This window comes from Cucumis sativus, chromosome 7 (genome assembly GCF_000004075.3).
Source record: "Cucumis sativus cultivar 9930 chromosome 7, Cucumber_9930_V3, whole genome shotgun sequence".
NCBI classification, from domain to species: Eukaryota; Viridiplantae; Streptophyta; class Magnoliopsida; order Cucurbitales; family Cucurbitaceae; genus Cucumis; species Cucumis sativus.
In genome coordinates, this window is record NC_026661.2 from 7,916,310 (window position 1) to 7,936,430 (window position 20,121).

The 20,121-nt window shown below is 32.7% G+C and overlaps 1 long non-coding RNA gene and 2 pseudogenes across 2 annotated transcripts; all 3 read left to right on the forward strand.

Annotated features, from left to right (window-relative positions):
• Positions 1–2,374: 2,374 nt before the first annotated feature.
• On the forward strand, positions 2,375–7,726 carry LOC116405240 (annotated as a pseudogene).
• Positions 7,727–8,025: 299 nt separating this feature from the next.
• Positions 8,026–9,126, forward strand: LOC116405192. Of its 2 annotated transcripts, XR_004218352.1 has the most exons (3): positions 8,026–8,123; positions 8,206–8,259; positions 8,360–9,126. It is a non-coding gene; the product is annotated as an uncharacterized LOC116405192 (long non-coding RNA). The 2 variants fall into 2 exon arrangements; XR_004218351.1 differs by having other exon boundaries at positions 8,206–9,126.
• Positions 9,127–13,919: 4,793 nt separating this feature from the next.
• Positions 13,920–19,128, forward strand: LOC116405202 (annotated as a pseudogene).
• The last annotated feature ends 993 nt before the right edge of the window (positions 19,129–20,121 follow it).

Consider the following 20,121-nt stretch of genomic DNA (forward strand, 5'->3'; position numbering starts at 1 on the left):
TTTTCTTTAAAATTATATTTCATAAATAGTTTTTTTTTATCCATAACAAATTTTCATGATAAATGGTAAAGCATATTAAATATGTAAATAGTTCAACTCAGTTAATTGTAATTTGGTCCATATCATACTAAAAAAGTTATATGTATGTTATTTTAAAAGAGTTCATATCATACAGTTTCTTAAATTTTAGGTACCAAACTTATAAGATACAAAAATCAAAGTTTAAAAATAGAAAGTAAATATTTTGGCATTCTATTTCTAGAAAAAAAAACTCCTTATAATAATTACTAGTAAAAAAAAAAGTTGGTTGATTTTCATTTTTTTTTTAATCTCAACCTTTCATGTTAAAACTTTATATAAAGATTTTTTTTTAAATGACAAATTTAACAGTAAGATTTTATATTATATCAATTTGATAAATATTGATAGACATTAATATGATAATAAATATGATAGATATTCATATGTTTTTATCTGACAATAATAGAAGTTTATTTAGTTTATCTCGTTAATAAAATCTAAAATGTTTGTCTATGATGAATATTTTAGTTTATTTTTGTATTTTAAAAAATATCCCTCCAAAAAACGTAATTTTTTTCCACTAAAAGTTATTAAAATTTAATAACAAGAGTTGGTGAATTGCTACATTGTTATTTCATTTATATGTCATTTACATCCCATTGTAATTTACAGATTTTTTTTTCAAATGGTATGGGTAAGTAATCAGTGCGGTTTAGTGTAAGGATTAGTTATATTCAAATTATAGCAAACTATCTTAATTTGAAACTTAACGGCGTCAACGACAAGCAACGGCTACATTTTTAGGTTTATTTACTTCATTCAACTCTCAAAACAATCTCCGTCGCCAATTTCTCTCTAGAATTTTCTTCTTCCGCCTCCGTGCACAGCGTCGAATCTCCAAACCCTAATTTATAAATGCAATTCCGATCCACAAATTCTTATGCTACCTCGATCTCCTCTTTGGGAGCTTCTATTCCCTAATCTTTGATGTCTTGCTTCGTCTGCGGTTGAGGATCTCGGAGGACCGGAGTCACGGGAGGTCGCTGATTTGGATGAAGCCATGAGTCGATTGATGCTCCCTTTTTCATCTCCTAAGAAGAATTCCAAATCCTTGGATGTGGCTGATGCTGCTCCTGCCTATCATTTTTCATCCGCTTGATTTCCTTCCCTTTCTGGTTCAGCTTATTCTGCTCTCGATAGGGTTTCCGAGGATGCTATCAATCAGGTTGATCAGTTCCTTCGTGAGGCTTTGCATAACCCTCGGAGCGTCTATCAAGTAAGTTGTTTATTTAGCTTTCCTTTATTGTAGATGGTCAATGGTGTGATTGGTTTCAGGAGTTGTCTAATGTCATGTTCTGTAGAGGGAGGAGATAGTTAAAAGTTGCTAGCTACGGCCTTCTCGAAGGTGGGCTGGAAGTGGCTGGTTGCTTCCCGGATTTGTATAGGCAGTTTAAATCAAATGGTATTAGAAATTTAGAAGTATTATTGCCAAAAACTACATGGTGGATTTCATGAAGATGTGATATATGTTTGGAACAGTATCGTGAAACTATGTGACATGATGTGCTTTTAGGTAATCCAAGACAAAGGTTGGATGGTTGTAAGACAATCTTGGGAAGATGTGTGGACTAGTGGAGGGTTTTTGGTTAACCGTTTTTCTAGTCGGTACAGGGTGGTGGATTCGAAGAATTAATTGCTGAAGGAGTTGTAGGACTTAAAAGCTGGGTTGCAAAATGAATGCAAGACGAAATTTAGAAGATGGAGAAGAAAGGGAGATTTTGTTGCTATTGGATGTTCTGAATACTTAGAGCTAAATGATGAAAATAAAATAATTTACGAGCTAAACTTTTGCTGTGATTGGCGATGAATTCCGTCATGGGGGAAGGCATGCAGTCTCTGATTATCATCCCCTTGGCCCTTAGGCTTTTTAAATGAGGCTTTTTCCGTCTTAATAATATTTCTTGTTTCTCATCAAGAAGATAAATGGAGTTATCTTTTCAGCCTACCAAGCAAAATTGTTTCTAAAAAAAAAACTATCACTATCTAAAAGCATTAGGAATTAAATTTACTGTAGTCAAGAAGATGCTCAGTAACTGGAAAGCATTTTTTACCTGTTTTGACACTGAAGCTTCGTTAAACCAAAAGAAAAAGGAGACAACCTATTGGTAGAAAGGTCTTTACAATGATGTATTGATGCCTACAAAATTATTTTTTTTGTCTAACATGGTTCTGACTAGTACCATAACTTCAAGTGCTTAATTATTATCATGCACTTATTATATTGTTGAAAACATGGTGTTAATTATCTATTCCCTTCAACTGATATTTATTTATCATTGCTTTAGTTTTGCGCATGGAGCAAGATGTTGAAAAGTTTATTCATGATCCTGCTTGACAGCAGCTGCCTACTTCATATTTACGGTTAGCTGCGCATCAGATTGTCCAACATTACTCGCTGCAATCCATGGTTCTATTGGATAATAGTTTACCTGATGGGTCTGGTTCCAAAATTATCGTTTGCGATACTTCTGAATGTCGTCTTCCAGCTATCCGCCTTGCAGATATTCCTGTAAATCTACCAGCAGAGGAATATAGTAGCATAAAGGTTGCTATTAAACAGAGGCCACAGAAGTGGTCCCAACTAGCAAGAGATGCAAGTGCAAATTCATCAAAAACGAGGGATTCCAAAAGTGTGGAAGAGAGGAAAGAGGAGTATAATAAAGCTAGTGCTCAAATATTTAACTCCAGCAGCAATTCAGGCTGTCATGCAAGTGAGAAAGTAGATGCTGATCCTAGACCACAGGATAGTTATCGTGGTTGTTTGAGTGCTGCAAAGGTTGAGGAGAAGATGATTCTTGGAGTTCCTGATATAAATTTTAGTAGGGGTTTGATTGACTGTTCCACGAGTAGCAGTAGAATAAATAGAAGGTAGGACTGACAAGGAGCTGCCTAGTAGGCAGTACAAACCAAATAGTAGGGTAGCCATTCTTAGAGATCGTGAGATTGGCAGCAAGGACCCTGATTATGACAGGAGTTATGATAGGTATGAAATGCAATCCTTTATTCTCTTGGTTTGATCTCAATGTGTGTGTATATACATATATATTTGCAAAATCTCTCGTTTAAAAGGTCTATCCAAAAACATGTTCTAAAAGTTTTCTCGCTTCAAATCTGTTTACGAACTCTTTCCAAAACACTTCTTGGACGTTTCTTTTGTTTTTGTTTTTTTTTTTCTTTGAAAAATAAGATATTTTACAAAACTTTGAAAAACTGCATGAGCAAGGATGTTGGCCACACACAGGGCAATGAGCAGCAAGGCAACATGCACCATGGTGCGCGGAAGATGTTGTCTTGGTGCCATCTTTGCACATGCGGAAGCGAACTTTCAAATGGCATTTACAAAACATTGTGGAAAACACTTTTTTTTCTTCCTATTTTCTTCTAGAAAGTCTTTCCAGAACATATGTATATATATGTGTGTGTATATACATATATATTTGCAAAATCTCTCGTTTAAAAGGTCTATACAAGAACATGTTCTAAAAGTTTTCTCGCTTCAAATTCTGTTTACGAACTCTTTCCAAAACACTTCTTGGACGTTTCTTTTTTTTGTTTTGTTTTTTTTTTCTTTGAAAAATAAGATATTTTACAAAACTTTTGAAAAACTGCATGAGCAAGGATGTTGGCCACACACAGGGCAATGAGCAGCAAGGCAACATGCACCATGGTGCGCGGAAGATGTTGTCTTGGTGCCATCTTTGCACATGCGGAAGCGAACTTTCAAATGGCATTTACAAAACATTGTGGAAAACACTTTTTTTTCTTCCTATTTTCTTCTAGAAAGTCTTTCCAGAACATATGTATATATATGTGTGTGTATATACATATATATTTGCAAAATCTCTCGTTTAAAAGGTCTATACAAGAACATGTTCTAAAAGTTTTCTCGCTTCAAATTCTGTTTACGAACTCTTTCCAAAACACTTCTTGGACGTTTCTTTTTGTTTTTGTTTTTGTTTTTTTTTTGAAAAATAAGATATTTTACAAAACTTTTGAAAAACTGCATGAGCAAGGATGTTGGCCACACACAGGGCAATGAGCAGCAAGGCAACATGCACCATGGTGCGCGGAAGATGTTGTCTTGGTGCCATCTTTGCACATGCGGAAGCGAACTTTCAAATGGCATTTACAAAACATTGTGGAAAACACTTTTTTTTCTTCCTATTTTCTTCTAGAAAGTCTTTCCAGAACATATGTATATATATGTGTGTGTATATACATATATATTTGCAAAATCTCTCGTTTAAAAGGTCTATACAAGAACATGTTCTAAAGTTTTCTCGCTTCAAATTCTGTTTACGAACTCTTTCCAAAACACTTCTTGGACGTTTCTTTTTGTTTTTGTTTTTGTTTTTTTCTTTGAAAAATAAGATATTTTACAAAACTTTTGAAAAACTGCATGAGCAAGGATGTTGGCCACACACAGGGCAATGAGCAGCAAGGCAACATGCACCATGGTGCGCGGAAGATGTTGTCTTGGTGCCATCTTTGCACATGCGGAAGCGAACTTTCAAATGGCATTTACAAAACATTGGGAAAACACTTTTTTTTCTTCCTATTTTCTTCTAGAAAGTCTTTCCAGAACATATGTATATATATGTGTGTGTATATACATATATATTTGCAAAATCTCTCGTTTAAAAGGTCTATACAAGAACATGTTCTAAAAGTTTTCTCGCTTCAAATTCTGTTTACGAACTCTTTCCAAAACACTTCTTGGACGTTTCTTTTTGTTTTTGTTTTTGTTTTTTTCTTTGAAAAATAAGATATTTTACAAAACTTTTGAAAAACTGCATGAGCAAGGATGTTGGCCACACACAGGGCAATGAGCAGCAAGGCAACATGCACCATGGTGCGCGGAAGATGTTGTCTTGGTGCCATCTTTGCACATGCGGAAGCGAACTTTCAAATGGCATTTACAAAACATTGTGGAAAACACTTTTTTTTCTTCCTATTTTCTTCTAGAAAGTCTTTCCAGAACATATGTATATATATGTGTGTGTATATACATATATATTTGCAAAATCTCTCGTTTAAAAGGTCTATACAAGAACATGTTCTAAAAGTTTTCTCGCTTCAAATTCTGTTTACGAACTCTTTCCAAAACACTTCTTGGACGTTTCTTTTTGTTTTTGTTTTTGTTTTTTTCTTTGAAAAATAAGATATTTTACAAAACTTTTGAAAAACTGCATGAGCAAGGATGTTGGCCACACACAGGGCAATGAGCAGCAAGGCAACATGCACCATGGTGCGCGGAAGATGTTGTCTTGGTGCCATCTTTGCACATGCGGAAGCGAACTTTCAAATGGCATTTACAAAACATTGTGGAAAACACTTTTTTTTCTTCCTATTTTCTTCTAGAAAGTCTTTCCAGAACATATGTATATATATGTGTGTGTATATACATATATATTTGCAAAATCTCTCGTTTAAAAGGTCTATACAAGAACATGTTCTAAAAGTTTTCTCGCTTCAAATTCTGTTTACGAACTCTTTCCAAAACACTTCTTGGACGTTTCTTTTTGTTTTTGTTTTTGTTTTTTTCTTTGAAAAATAAGATATTTTACAAAACTTTTGAAAAACTGCATGAGCAAGGATGTTGGCCACACACAGGGCAATGAGCAGCAAGGCAACATGCACCATGGTGCGCGGAAGATGTTGTCTTGGTGCCATCTTTGCACATGCGGAAGCGAACTTTCAAATGGCATTTACAAAACATTGTGGAAAACACTTTTTTTTCTTCCTATTTTCTTCTAGAAAGTCTTTCCAGAACATATGTATATATATGTGTGTGTATATACATATATATTTGCAAAATCTCTCGTTTAAAAGGTCTATACAAGAACATGTTCTAAAAGTTTTCTCGCTTCAAATTCTGTTTACGAACTCTTTCCAAAACACTTCTTGGACGTTTCTTTTTGTTTTTGTTTTTGTTTTTTTCTTTGAAAAATAAGATATTTTACAAAACTTTTGAAAAACTGCATGAGCAAGGATGTTGGCCACACACAGGGCAATGAGCAGCAAGGCAACATGCACCATGGTGCGCGGAAGATGTTGTCTTGGTGCCATCTTTGCACATGCGGAAGCGAACTTTCAAATGGCATTTACAAAACATTGGGAAAACACTTTTTTTTCTTCCTATTTTCTTCTAGAAAGTCTTTCCAGAACATATGTATATATATGTGTGTGTATATACATATATATTTGCAAAATCTCTCGTTTAAAAGGTCTATACAAGAACATGTTCTAAAGTTTTCTCGCTTCAAATTCTGTTTACGAACTCTTTCCAAAACACTTCTTGGACGTTTCTTTTTGTTTTTGTTTTTGTTTTTTTCTTTGAAAAATAAGATATTTTACAAAACTTTTGAAAAACTGCATGAGCAAGGATGTTGGCCACACACAGGGCAATGAGCAGCAAGGCAACATGCACCATGGTGCGCGGAAGATGTTGTCTTGGTGCCATCTTTGCACATGCGGAAGCGAACTTTCAAATGGCATTTACAAAACATTGTGGAAAACACTTTTTTTTCTTCCTATTTTCTTCTAGAAAGTCTTTCCAGAACATATGTATATATATGTGTGTGTATATACATATATTTGCAAAATCTCTCGTTTAAACAGTCTATCTAAAATTATTTTCTAAAGGTTTTATCGCTTTAAATTCTATTTACGAACTCTTTCCAACATATTTCTTGAATTGTTGTCTTCCTTTGCGGTTTTGTTTTGTTTTCCTCAAAAAGATGATATTTCACATAACTTTCGATAAACTGCACGAGCAAGGGTATTGGCCACACAGGGCAAATTTTATTTTAAAAGGCCTATCCATTAACAGTTTCTAAAAGTTTTCTCACTTCAAATTTTGTTTTTAAAATCGTTTCAGAATCTTTTCTTGAAGTTTCGTCTTCAACTTTTTTTATAAAGAAAAAAAAAACATTTCATTCAACTTTCAATATACTCGGCGAGCAAGACAGCATACAGTCGATGTGTGGAAGACACAGCCTTGGTGCCACTATGGCACAGGCAGTCAAACAAACTTACATAATATTGTCTTACCTTTTTTCTCTTCTTTTTTTTTCTCTAAAAAACTCTTTCCAAAACACATTTTCAATTTAGAAAAAACACATTCTCTCCAATGTAGATTTTGCAAAATAAATTCTGTGTATAAATATTACTTGAGAGTGAATTTTCACTTTTGTGTTTTTTCTATATCTTACATTTATCTCTTCATGATTATTGGATATGTGCTGTAACTTTTCTCGTATGTTTCCATATAAATTACAAATGTTGTATAACATTTATCAATGTAGAAAAAATCTTAGGTGATTAAAGGAAAGTTGATTGTCCAGAAATTACTTTTTCCTATTTCATCATCAACCGACCTCAAGGCCTCCTATGGTTGTTCTATTTTTCATTTTTATTTTCTTGAAATTAAGTCTATAAACGCTCATTCTACCTTTAGTTATACGTTCTAAAATTATATTATATTTTAGTTTGACTTCTTGTATATTATTATTTTGGTACATTTCTACCATTTCTACATTTTATTTGCACATAATTATATGTTCTTTTTATAATGATAGATAACTTCTTTGTTACAATGTCCAGTTATTTGACAATCATTCATTTCTAGTTCTGATTAATTTTTCTTTGTTATCACGGGGCACTTTACAGGTATTTTTATTTTACTTCTTTTGATGGATTTATTTTTCTTTAGTTTTTCTTCCAACATTTTCTCTCTCATCTTTTTCTACTTTTCTTAAGTATATTATTAAATTTTATATCTCTGGAGTCTTGGTAGAAGTTATTTATTTTTGCGGTAGGGGTGATTTCTCTTTTTTGCCCATTCTGTTTTCTTGGTTCTCTTTCTTTTTTTATACAATGGTAACTGAAACATTCAAAGCCTTGCTTTCGGCTTCCCTAGCTAGCCACAGTGATGTATTATATGCAAATGGCAGTCAGTTTCCTTTGGACACTGAGAAAAGGCAAATGCAAATGGCAACTGCACGGTACACCTTACAGGACAGTTTTTGATGCTTTTGCAGGTAATTTGTATTAGTTGTGTTATGTCTGGAAGTGATTTTATATTATTATAGTTGTACTAGATGTTCTATCCTTGGGACGCAGAGAAAAGGCAAATGCAAATGAAGAGTACACACTGTCCTGGATGATACTTTGCAGGTAATTTGTATTAGTTGTTATGTCTGGAAGCGATTTTATATTATCATAGTTTGTTGTTAGTTGTTATAAGTAATTCTGAAGTCTGACAATGATTATTTAGAGTGAAATCTGGGCAGGTTTGTTGGAGACAAACCGTCTGACATACATGATTTATGTTCTTTGTAGTTCTGTGCTCATTGCCTATGTGAGTATAGTCTACTTTCTTGTCCTCACAATCTTTTCCCAACCTTTTCATGTCTTTCATATTTTGAACTGCATTCATGGTTTTCGTATAACTATAATAGACGCTCTTATTCTTTTACTGTGAAACCACTTTTAGTTATCTATTTGCAATATGCTGTATGTTCTATTAGACAGCTACTTGTAGGAGTATAGATGATGAAATAAACAGATTTATTTTGTTAGACGAAATCTAGTTGAGGAATTTGACGTTTTTCTTCCTTTATGTAAAATCCTAATATTAGAAAACTAAGCAAAAGCAGAAATAGTTTGCAGAGCTGTAGCTTAGGAATTATTTTCCTCAATTTGACTTGATGTTTGACGCAGGTATATGGATGGGTGATGGATATATTGCTTTTGAGTGATTTTTCACTTTTGTATTCATTTCTCTTTACCATTACGGGATCTGTCTTATAACCTTTCTCATGATTTTCTACGTGAATTGCAATTGTTGTATAATATTTTATCATATTAGAAAGATATGAGGTGATTAAAGAAAAATTGATTGTCCGGACATCAATTTTTCTTATTACACCTCATGTCAATGCCCAAATTCCATAACCATTTGGTTATTGTTATCTTAAAATTTTGAAAATTGAGTCTATAAACACTCATTCTACTAGAATTATATCATATTCTTTAGTTTGATATCTTGTATATTATTATTTTGGTACATTTCTTTTGTCTTATTCGCACCAAATACCACGTTTCTTTGTTTGTTTGCATGTGCTTTCAAGGTATTTTTCCTTTACCTCTGTTGACAAAAAAATATTTTGTGTACTTCTTCTTGGTACATTTTCCTTTTCTTCTCATCATTTGCTACTTTATTTTAAAGTAGATTATGAAATTTATTTATTTATTTTTGTGATGAATTTGTTTTTGTTTTTTGTTTTTGTTTTTGTTTTTTTTGTTTTTTTTTTTTTGCCATTTATGATCTCTTGTTGGTTCTTTTTCTTTTTGATGTTAGTTTTTTTAGTTTTGGATTTGAATTGATATTTACTCCTTTTGAATGTGGTCTTTTATGAGAAGGTAAAAAAATTTATGTTACTTTTTAATGCCATTCATTGTAATTTTATTTTTGGTATCTTTTTTTTTTACTTCACTTGTGTAATTTATTTTTCTTGGATGGTGAAATTTTTTCACCATTTAGCTGTGTTTAGTTTCTTTTTATGTTACATTCTTATTTTGTTTGCTTTCTCTAGTTTTATTTTGTTTTTTTTCAATTATTTGTAATTTGTTTTACCATTTTTATAATATTATTTTCTTTAGGTCTATTATTATCAGATATATATTTTGGGGTCATGGTAGATTTTTTCATTAAGGATATTTTTTTAAATTGCAAAATAAATTGAAATATTTAGTCTATTGTAAAATTTTGAATTCTATCAACGATAAAAATGATAGACATTTATCACTGTCTATTATTGTTTATTATTGATAGAATCTAAAATTTTGCTATATGTTGTAAATATTTTGTCAAATTTGTCATTTTTGACATTTTCACTTTTCTTTCTGCTTTTCTCTCAAGTGAAATATTAGATTTGGTACTTTTTCTTTTACTCATTTGGTACATTTCTTGTTGAACCAAGGTATAATTTGTTCTTCTTTGATGGTTCAAAATAATCACTCTACGTTTGACTTTGGTTCTTTTATTATCTGGCACAACTTTTATATATAGTTATTTTCTTTGGTAAATTTATTATATTATTAGATATATTAATTTGTTAGTTTTGTGTACTATCCAAGGCAGTAAAGAAGTGTAGAATGACAACTCCTTTCTATTTTCTAATTCACTTTTACAAATATTAGTTTTAGTAGTTTTTTATTTTACTCATTTGGTCATATTTTCTTTTCTTTTGGAATGGATGTGTAATTTTATTTTTGTTGGATGGTTTGAAATATTTAGGTTCATGTGTCATTCTTCTAGTTTTAATTTTGAATAATTATAATTTGTGACAATTTTTAGAATAATGACTAAGTGTATAGTAATTAGAGGTTTAAGAATAACTTGGGTAATCCGACAACTTGGATTATCCAATCCATATTATATGGGTTGGGTTGGGTTAGGTTAAAATATGGATTGGATTGGGTTGGGTTGAAAAAATGAATTTTTTTTAGTTGGGTTTAGTCTCGGGTTGAAAAATTGATCCAAACCAACCCAAATTAATACAAAATATATATATATATAAATAAATATTCCTCTCTCACTCTCAATCCTCCTTTGCGCGTCGCATCCCTTTTATTCTCACATCTCCTACGTCTTCGACATCTCCTTCGTCTCTGACTTTCCTTCATCTCTGACTCTCCTTGTCCTACTTATCCCGCGCATTCCTTATATTATCACATCTCCTCCGTCTTCGACATCTTCATTTCTAACTCTCCTCTATCTTTGATCTTCACAGTTCATCTCGTTAGATCTCAGATCTCATATACTTGCAGTTCGACGTCATGTTCTTCTTTGTCAATCTCTTCAGCTTCTGAATAACCCGACAATCCAATTTATATTTTATGGGTTGGTTTAGAAACTTGATTTAACCCAAATAACATAAAAGTATGGGTTTGGTTGAGATGTTTCTCAACCCAACCTTACTACACCCTTAACAGCAACTTTTTTAAAAATTGCAGATATAGCAAAATTCTTTAGTGATAAACTTCTATCGCTCATAGATTATTATGGTCTATCATGATAGATTTTGACAGATTTTGCTTTATTTGTAAATTTTTTAAAATGTTGCTATATATTTAATTATTTTAAATTTAATTACTATATTTGCAACTATTCTTTTATTTTGTGTGGTTCTTCTATTATTTGGTACACTTTATATATTATTATTTCTTTGGTTTTATTATATTATGAGATATATTCTGTTAATTTTGTGCAAAATACTCGACACATATTTTACTTGCTATATGTTTCTTTTCTTTGATTCTTCCATTTATCTTTTAATTCTCTTTTGAATATTTATTTTCTTGAAAATCTTGGATTGTATTTTGTGGATTTTTTTTCTTAACGTGCACTTTCATCTTTTGAGGTCAAATGTTTAATCTATATCATTTGATTTATGTATCGTGGTCTTATTTAAGAACCGAAGAGTTCACTACATGCCAAAAATGAAAGAATTAGAGTTAAAAATATTATTAGTAAATACTTTATTGATTCGTTTGGTTTTCACATTTGAGTGGACGGTTATTAAGGTTGTTGGCTATGCATGGAAGTTTGTTAAATATGTATTTGAATTTAATATGCTAAATATGATTGTATACGGTAAATTTGAAATTTGTAATAACTGAATAAAGAAACTAATTTTATTGATATTAAATTATACTAATTTTGTTAATCTTATGAAGAAATTAAGAAGTATTATTTGAAGAATAAATAAACTATTTCTAATACATTTATTTCACTCTATTTACTTCCAATTTATATACAATTAACTTTATAGTTCATGAAAATATTTAAAACAAAAAATTGAATTCTATTAGTATTATATATATGTATATAGGAAGAAAATTTCCAAAAATAACAAATTTTATAAAATGTTTATAATTTATAGTAAAAATTTTAAATTTTATCCAGATAACTAATGATACTAAAATTTTGCTTAAATATTTTAATTTATTTTGTTATTTTTAAAAAGTTCTTATATATAAACGGTCAGAAGTTGTAAATGAAACACAATTTGATCCAACACTCCAATAAATTTTTTGTGAGTAATAATGTATGAGATTCATGACTGTCCTTTTGATTACAATTTTCAATTAAGCTAAAGATTGTTAATATTTGTAAAGTTAAAAGTTTGAGTTATTGCAAATAAATAATTTTACAACTTACCTCATATAGTACGATGTAAATTGAAGGATCTACTCTTTACAGTTAAGAGGCGAGAGGCACAATTGAAAATTACCAAACAATCCATCAAGTTTTAAATTTGCGTTTTATGGGTTTTTTCAAAATAAAAAAAATATTGACAAAATATTTATATTTTATTGAATAAAACTTTTTTTTCAATGAAACGTAAATGTTTGGTCAAATTTTCTAATTCTTAAATAACATCTTTCTAAACTACATATCTCAATTAATATGTAAATGGATTAGATTTGTGAATCTTATTCTTTAAGTCTTATCATAAATTTTGACCAATGAAATTTCACGTCATCGCACCAAAATTGTAACGATTATAATTTGATTGAATTTGAGTAATAAGTTTTTTAACTCAATTTAAGTCCCTGATGAAAAATTAGGCCAACACAAGGGGCTTAAGCCCACTAAGAAAACGGACTCGAGTCCAAGCTCAAGCTCAAGTCCAACAGGCAAATGATCCCAAACTCAATCCCAACAAGTAAATGAGGTCAAGTTCAAATCCAACAACCAAATGGACCCAAACCCACCTAAAGTCCATGAAATTTCTCTATTTGACATTTGTCGTTCATTTAAGGGGTTGGGGGAAGAATTGAAGCTATAAAGCTGTGAATAATTGAAAATTCAAACTGCAAGCTCTCAAGATGTGCAAGTTCGATTGAAGACTTTGAAGATTCTGAGTCTCAAATAGACTTGCAACTACAATATCTTAAAGACCTAAGTTTTTAACTTGTATTCGAGAGAAAACATCAAATGAGTAAATATTAGAGATTCTATTTACAATATTCATCAATATACAAAGTTTAATTTCGAGAAATACGTTTCTTCGAAATCTCGTGTGAACACCCAGAAATTTCAAATATAAGAACTAACATTAGTTTATGCTCCTCAACTAATAATTGTAATAAGTATTTTTTTTTTTATCAACTTAAACCCTATAATACATTTGTAATAATTAAAATAATGAATTTTGGGTTTACTAATAATTTAAAAAATTATTACATGTTTTATTAACCTTCAAATATTATAAAATAGCAGGAGCTATTTTGTGATATTAGTTGAAGTATATATAAGTTAAAATTGAATAAAAAACTAAATGAAATCGAAAAATGGAGTTTGACTCGATTTAAATAAAATTTAAAATTGAACTAATTCGATTCGATATTGTTTCACATTCGAAAACCAAATTTGAAACGAACCAAGTCGAACCGATTTTAACTACTATATACATATACACACACTTATTTTATACTTATATATTTAACAAACTAGTAAAATCAAATTAAAAACCAAACAACTTTTAATTTAAAGAACAAAATTGGACAGAATCAAAATATATATTTTTTAATTGAAAAATACCAAAATCGAATTTGAAGTGAACGGAATTGCATAAATACGATTCGATATTATTTGGTTGGATCTTCAAATCGAACTAAACCGAACCGATTCCATGTAGTCATATATGAGTAATAATAGTTAAAAGAAGATAAAATGGGAAGAATATGAAAAGAAAAATATAAGGAAGCCCTAAAACCACACTTTTTGAAAATTGGTCCACGAGGCCCAACAAAACTTCAACTTCACACACGAACCGAAAAAGAAACTCAAGGAGGATATTGTGCGCGTCACAAGCACGCAACGATTTGAACACGGTCTCATACCATTCAACTTTCCAAACAATCTCCGTCGCCAATTTCTCTCTAGAATTTTCTTCTTCAGCCTCCGTGAACAGCGTCGAATCTCCAAACCCTAATTTCTAAATGCAATTCCGATCCACAAATTCTCCTGCTACCTCGATCTCCTCTTTGGGGGCTTTTATTCTCTAATCTTTGATGTCTCGCTTCGTGGCAGGACTTTGAGTTCTCCTCCCTTCATCTCCGCCATGGAGGGCTCTGCGGTTGAGGATCTCGGAGCACCGGAGTCATGGGAGGTCGCTGATTTGGACGAAGCCATGAGTCGATTGATGCTCCCTTCTTCGTCTCCTAAGAAGAATTCCAAATCCTTGGATGTTGCTGATGCCGCTGCTGCCTATCATTTTTCAACCGCTTCATTTCCTTCCCTTTCTGGTTCAGCTTCTTCTGCTCTCGATAGGGTTTCCGAGGATGCTATCAATCAGGTTGATCAGTTCCTTCGTGAGGCTTTGCATAACCCTCGGAGCGTCTATCAAGTAAGTTGTTTATTTAGCTTTCCTTTACTGTAGATGGTCAATGGTGTGGTTGGTTTCAGGAGTTCTCTAATGTTATGTTCTGTAGAGGGCGGAGATAGTTAAAAGTTGCTAGCTACGGCCTTCTAGAAGTGGCTGGTTGCTTCCTGGATTTGTATAGGCTTTTAGTTTGTTCTAGTCTTTCGAATGCCTCATTTGGATCAATGGTATTAGAAATTTAGAAGTATTATGGCCAAAAACTACTCGGTGGATTTCAAGAAGCTGTGGTATATGTTTGGACCAGTATCGTGAAGCTATGTGACATGATATGCTTTTAGGTAATCCAAGACAAAGGTTGGATGGTTGTTAGACAATATTGGGAAGATGTGTGGACTGGTGGAAGGTTTAGGGACTTGGGGCGGTGTGGCTTTGAATAAATAACGGAAAGTAGGAGAAAACGATAGATTAAAAGATTTGTGAAGATATCGAAGGAAAAGTTTAAAGTTCAATCGAATTATATGGAAAACGAAATACTAGATTAAGTAGAAACAATTGATTTTTGTGTGTTTGAAACCATCTATGGGCCTATGGAAAAGAGAAGGGTCAGCGTTGACTGGAAATGGCCTAGAAGTAATATGGTATCAGAGAGAATCTATGGGTAGGTGGCTTCATTGAGTTGGAAGTATCTTCTGTGCTTGGAGGTCCTTGCAAAATGTCGAGGGATTGTTTTGTGGGGACATTTTCTATGAAGGCACCTGATTTGATTTGGAGTAGGTGTTTCTGGAATCATTCCTTGGGGCGGGGATGACTATCATCCCCTTGGCCCTTAGGTTTTTTTTATGAGGTTTTTTCTGTCTTAATAATATTTCTTGTTTCTCATCAAGAAGATATAAATAGAGTCATATCTTTTCACCCTACCAAGGAAAATTGTTTCTCAAAAAAGAAAACTATCACATCTAAAAGCATTAGGAATTAAATTTACTGTAGTCAAGAAGTTGCTCAGTTACTGGAAAGCATTTTTTACCTGTTTTGACACTGAAGCTTCATTAAACCAAAAGAAAAAAGGAGACAACCTATTGGCAGAAAGGTCTTTACAATGATGTATTGATGCCTAAAATTTTTTTTTTTGTCTAACATGTTCTGACTAGTACCATAACTTCAAGTGCTTAATTATTATCATGCACTTTTATATTGTTGAAAACATGGTGTTAATTATCTATTCCCTTCAACTGATATTTATTTATCATTGCTTTAGTTTTGCGCATGGAGCAAGATGTTGAAAAGTTTATCATGATCCTCGACAGCTTGACAGCAGCTGCCTACTTCATATTTACGGTTAGCTGCGCATCAGTTGCCCAACATTACTCGCTGCAATCCATGGTTCTATTGGATAATAGTTTACCTGATGGGTCTGGTTCCAAAATTATGTTGCGACTTCTGAATGTCGTCTTCCACTATCCGCCTTGCAGATATTCCTGTAAATCTACCAGCAGAAGAAAATAGTAGCATAAGGTTGCTATTAAACAGAGGCCACAGAAGTGGTCCCAACTAGCAAGAGATGCAATGCAAATTCATCAAAACGAGGGTTCCAAAAGTGTGGAAGAGAGGAAAGAGGAGTATAATAAAGCTCGTGCTCGAATATTTAACTCCAGCAGCAATTCAGGCTGTCATGCAGTGGAAAGTAGATACTGATCCTAGACCACAGGATAATTATCGTGGTTTTGAGTGCTGCAAAGGTTGAGGAGAAGATGATTCCTGGAGTTCCTGATACAAATTTTAGTAGGGGTTTGATTGACTGTTCCACGAGTAGCAGTAGAATAAGTAGAAGTAGGACTGACAAGGAGCTGCCTAGTAGGCAGTACAAACCAAATAGTAGGGTAGCCATTTTTAGAGATCGTGAGATTGACAGCAAGGACCCCGATTATGACAGGAGTTATGATAGGTATGAAATGCAATCCTTTTTTCACTTGGTTTGATCTTAATTTTTTGAAGTGTCTGCTTCTTGTGGTAAAAGTTGAATAAACAGGTTTGAAAAGCTCTGAAGCTTTTGTTTATTCTCTTTTGACCTCTTTGCCACCTTCTTTTTTGAGACAAATAATTTGAGCTAAATAGTAAAAACATTAACTGGCGTCAGTTTGGGTCCTCTGATTTTCTTGAAGATTAATCTCGTGGAAACATTTGTTAAATAACAAAGCTTATTATAAATCAAGAAAAAAGGTATTTTGAAGTCATGAACCACTGTAGATGATGAAGTAAAAAGGGGTGTTTATTGACAAGCGTGATTTTTTTAAAAATATAAATGTTACCTTCTAAGATGCATCCTGAATTTTATCATTGGGATAGAAATTTAGCCAAGTTTCTTGTTGTAAATTCACCTTCAGGTATATGCAGAGATTTGATCCTGGGTTTGGCTTCAGTGGCGGTCCATACCCTGTGCAGCCCATGTATGCTCCTGCAGTGAACTACAACACTGAATTTCCACAACTTGGCTCTGCTCATAGACAGGCTGTTTCAGAATGTCAGCAAAGACCACTCCCTCCTCCTCATGTACCTGGGCCATGGAATACCCAGTATCTCCTGCAGGTTTGGGGTACGGTCATCGAGAAGCAATGATTAGGCCTTTTAATCCAAATGTTGATGCACATTCATCTTCTGGTGTGTATCTGCATTCCTCTCAGTATCCCGGTCAGCAAACTGGAATGCATTTTATTCATCCTCACGAACAAACTCATCAACCCTTTTCACAGGTTTGGACTTATAAGCTGTTTTATTAAATTTGTATTTTAAGCTTTTTGTACCAAGTTTGGGTGTAAACCCTTCTTTTCTTGGATATTTGTGCGGGGATATTTTATCAAGAAGCTTTGGATGCTATCAACTCATAGAAAGTATCTAACTTTTCCATTGAATTGGAGTCATTGGACATATATATGTCTTTCACCTTTCTTGCAAAATGATCACAGTAAAAGGGGAGCTGTGTAAGTCAAAAAGAAAGGAAGAGAAAATGAGCGAGCAAAGTTTCCTAAACCAGAATGTGTTTCATTTTCATTCACGCATCATTGACCCTGCTCTAATTGTTTTGCAGCAGTACCAACAGCAACCAGATGCAAGTTTTGGATTAGCGGCCCCGGTGAGGGCATGGGCCATGCCTGCTCCCTGCCATCTGGTAGTTGAGACATATCGTGGGGTTTTCAGTGAACATTTTTTTACTTGAAATGGCAGGGAGCAGGCATGAAGAACTGAGGTGGGCAAAGAAGAAGGATCTATATTTTCTGGGATTTGATATGCTTCTCCCCACCATCAGTTTCATTGGAGCTTCTTACATCTCTTATGGTTGATGAAGAAGCTCGATGGTTTGAAGTTTGTGTTAGTAGACTGAGCTGTTCAGGTTGCTCTTGATACTGATAATGACGAAAAGTTAAATTGAAGAATCTGCAACCTGCTCCTGCAAGATCTTGGACGAAGGTATGGGATATTTTAATGATTTTACATGAACTTGATAAAAACGTGATAAAATGAGATGTTAATAAGTAAGTTATTTTTGAACAAAGTAAATATAGTTTTAAGCATTAACATCGTGCTATCATAATGATAAAATGAGAACATTGTTTTGTGTCATCTAACTCCTATGGTACCCTTAATTGTTTGCAACTATTTTCTTCTTTTTTTTTTTGCACTTGGAAACACTTATTTAAACGCCAAGAAAAAACTCAATCCAAATACGCCCTTAATATCTTTTTTGGATTATCCTTCAGTTTGGCTTCTTGTCTTCCATGAAGTTTTGTTCCAGTTCTCAGTTTATTTTGTTTCATTTTCAGCGTATGGAAGGATATGGTTTTTCGTCACTGCAAAACTAGTGCTGTGCTTGTACAGATGTAGAAAATTTAGCCACATGAAATGTCATGTAAGAAACCTCGAATGACACAATCAAGTGAAGATCGAACTTGGGACAGATAATGTGGATCAAGAGAGATCTGTTGCTGGCGAGCGGCGAGCACCAGTCATTAACCTCATATTGTTGTCAACATCGATTCCACATCTTCAGCTATGAACTCTGCTAAATCCTGTAAGTGCACGAATTATAGTTTTGATTTCATTTCAATGACGCCACAACCGGGAAGATCCTTAATTAACAAAACACATGCCCATGCTCGGATATTTATTCTTTGTCAAGGTCAAATACCCGCCTGGTGAATGGAAATCATGTTTCATTGCCTGTTCACCTTTAGCAGTTGGAGCAAATCTCGGGATTGGCTACTCGCAGGATCGAGTGGCGGTTTCTTCACCCCTTGATCAAAACGCAGCTTCGGTTGGCATCGAGCTTTGATAATGAGGGAAGGTGGTGAGGTTGCTCTTTGTGAATAATCATCAAGTTCATACTTATGAATGTAAGTTGCTGCATACAGCATCATACACACCATATCTTCAGCTTCTCGTACCTGAAGAATCTCGGTACTACTTCAACACCTTTCTATTTTGGTTTAGTATAGTATTAGAATGATTATATAATGGTGAAATCTTAATTATAGGTTTGAACATTGTTGTGGAGAGTTGAGACTGGAAAATTTCTTCTGATTTTTATAAAGATCATTGATAATATATTTAGTTAATTGCAAATATGGCAGTTTTAAAGGAAAAACTTTGGTTAAAATTGTCGAAGATAATTTATAATTACATTTAGTATATTAAATTAAATTATTTATTTCTTATTTGCACTTTATTTTGTTAGCCCATTTTCGTAATCAATCATTCATTTATATAAATTTATTGGAAAATTGCACTTGGAAATGGCGAATCCCAAATCATTAATGTTTATAGGAAATCATCTTAGTCTGACCAAAGACTATAGTTTATAACTTATAATTACATTTAGTATATTAAATGAAATTATTTCCTATCGACCTTTGGAAATATAATATTTAAGCAAGGATGAACTTTTCATTGTTTGTTATGTGCTTTATTGGCTCAAGTGTAAATAAGAAAGCATTCTCGTGTTGAAGAAACATTTCAAAAGTACCTTTAGAGATGATTAATAAAACAATTATAAATAAATAAACCTCAAAGTGATTGGTTGAGTTTTTATTTATTTGTTATTCAAGTAATGGGTTTTTAATGCAATATATGCATCCTTAATTTCTTCTGTTAATTCGACTCCATTGGTAAAAAATGTGGTACTAACGAGATTTTTTTTTTCTTTCAAGAATTGAGATCTTGAAAAATTGAGTTTAGAGAAGACCGGAGGATTATATTTTTACAATGCGAAAAATTGCTTCTAAAGTATTTTGTAATATATGTATATCAAGAGAAAAGGGAAGTTGTAAAAAAAAGTTGAAAAATTAGGTGTAATGTATTTTGTATTTTAGTGGTTTTGGTTTAAATATTTTGTCAACTTTTTTTTTTTTTTTTTTTTTGTAAAAACTTTGAAGAAGAAAAGTAGAATTCGAATTTTCTGTCCTGGCACGTTTTAACTCAAAAAAAACAACTGCAAAATAATATGTACTCTTTTCTTAGGACTCAAGCAGCAATCTATTGGCTATTGGCTATCAAAAACTATTTAAGCAGAAAATTATATGTATCTGAAGAGATAAAGAGATTTACCTAAAAACTATTTAAAACTATTTAAGCAGAAAATTAAGAGATCTCG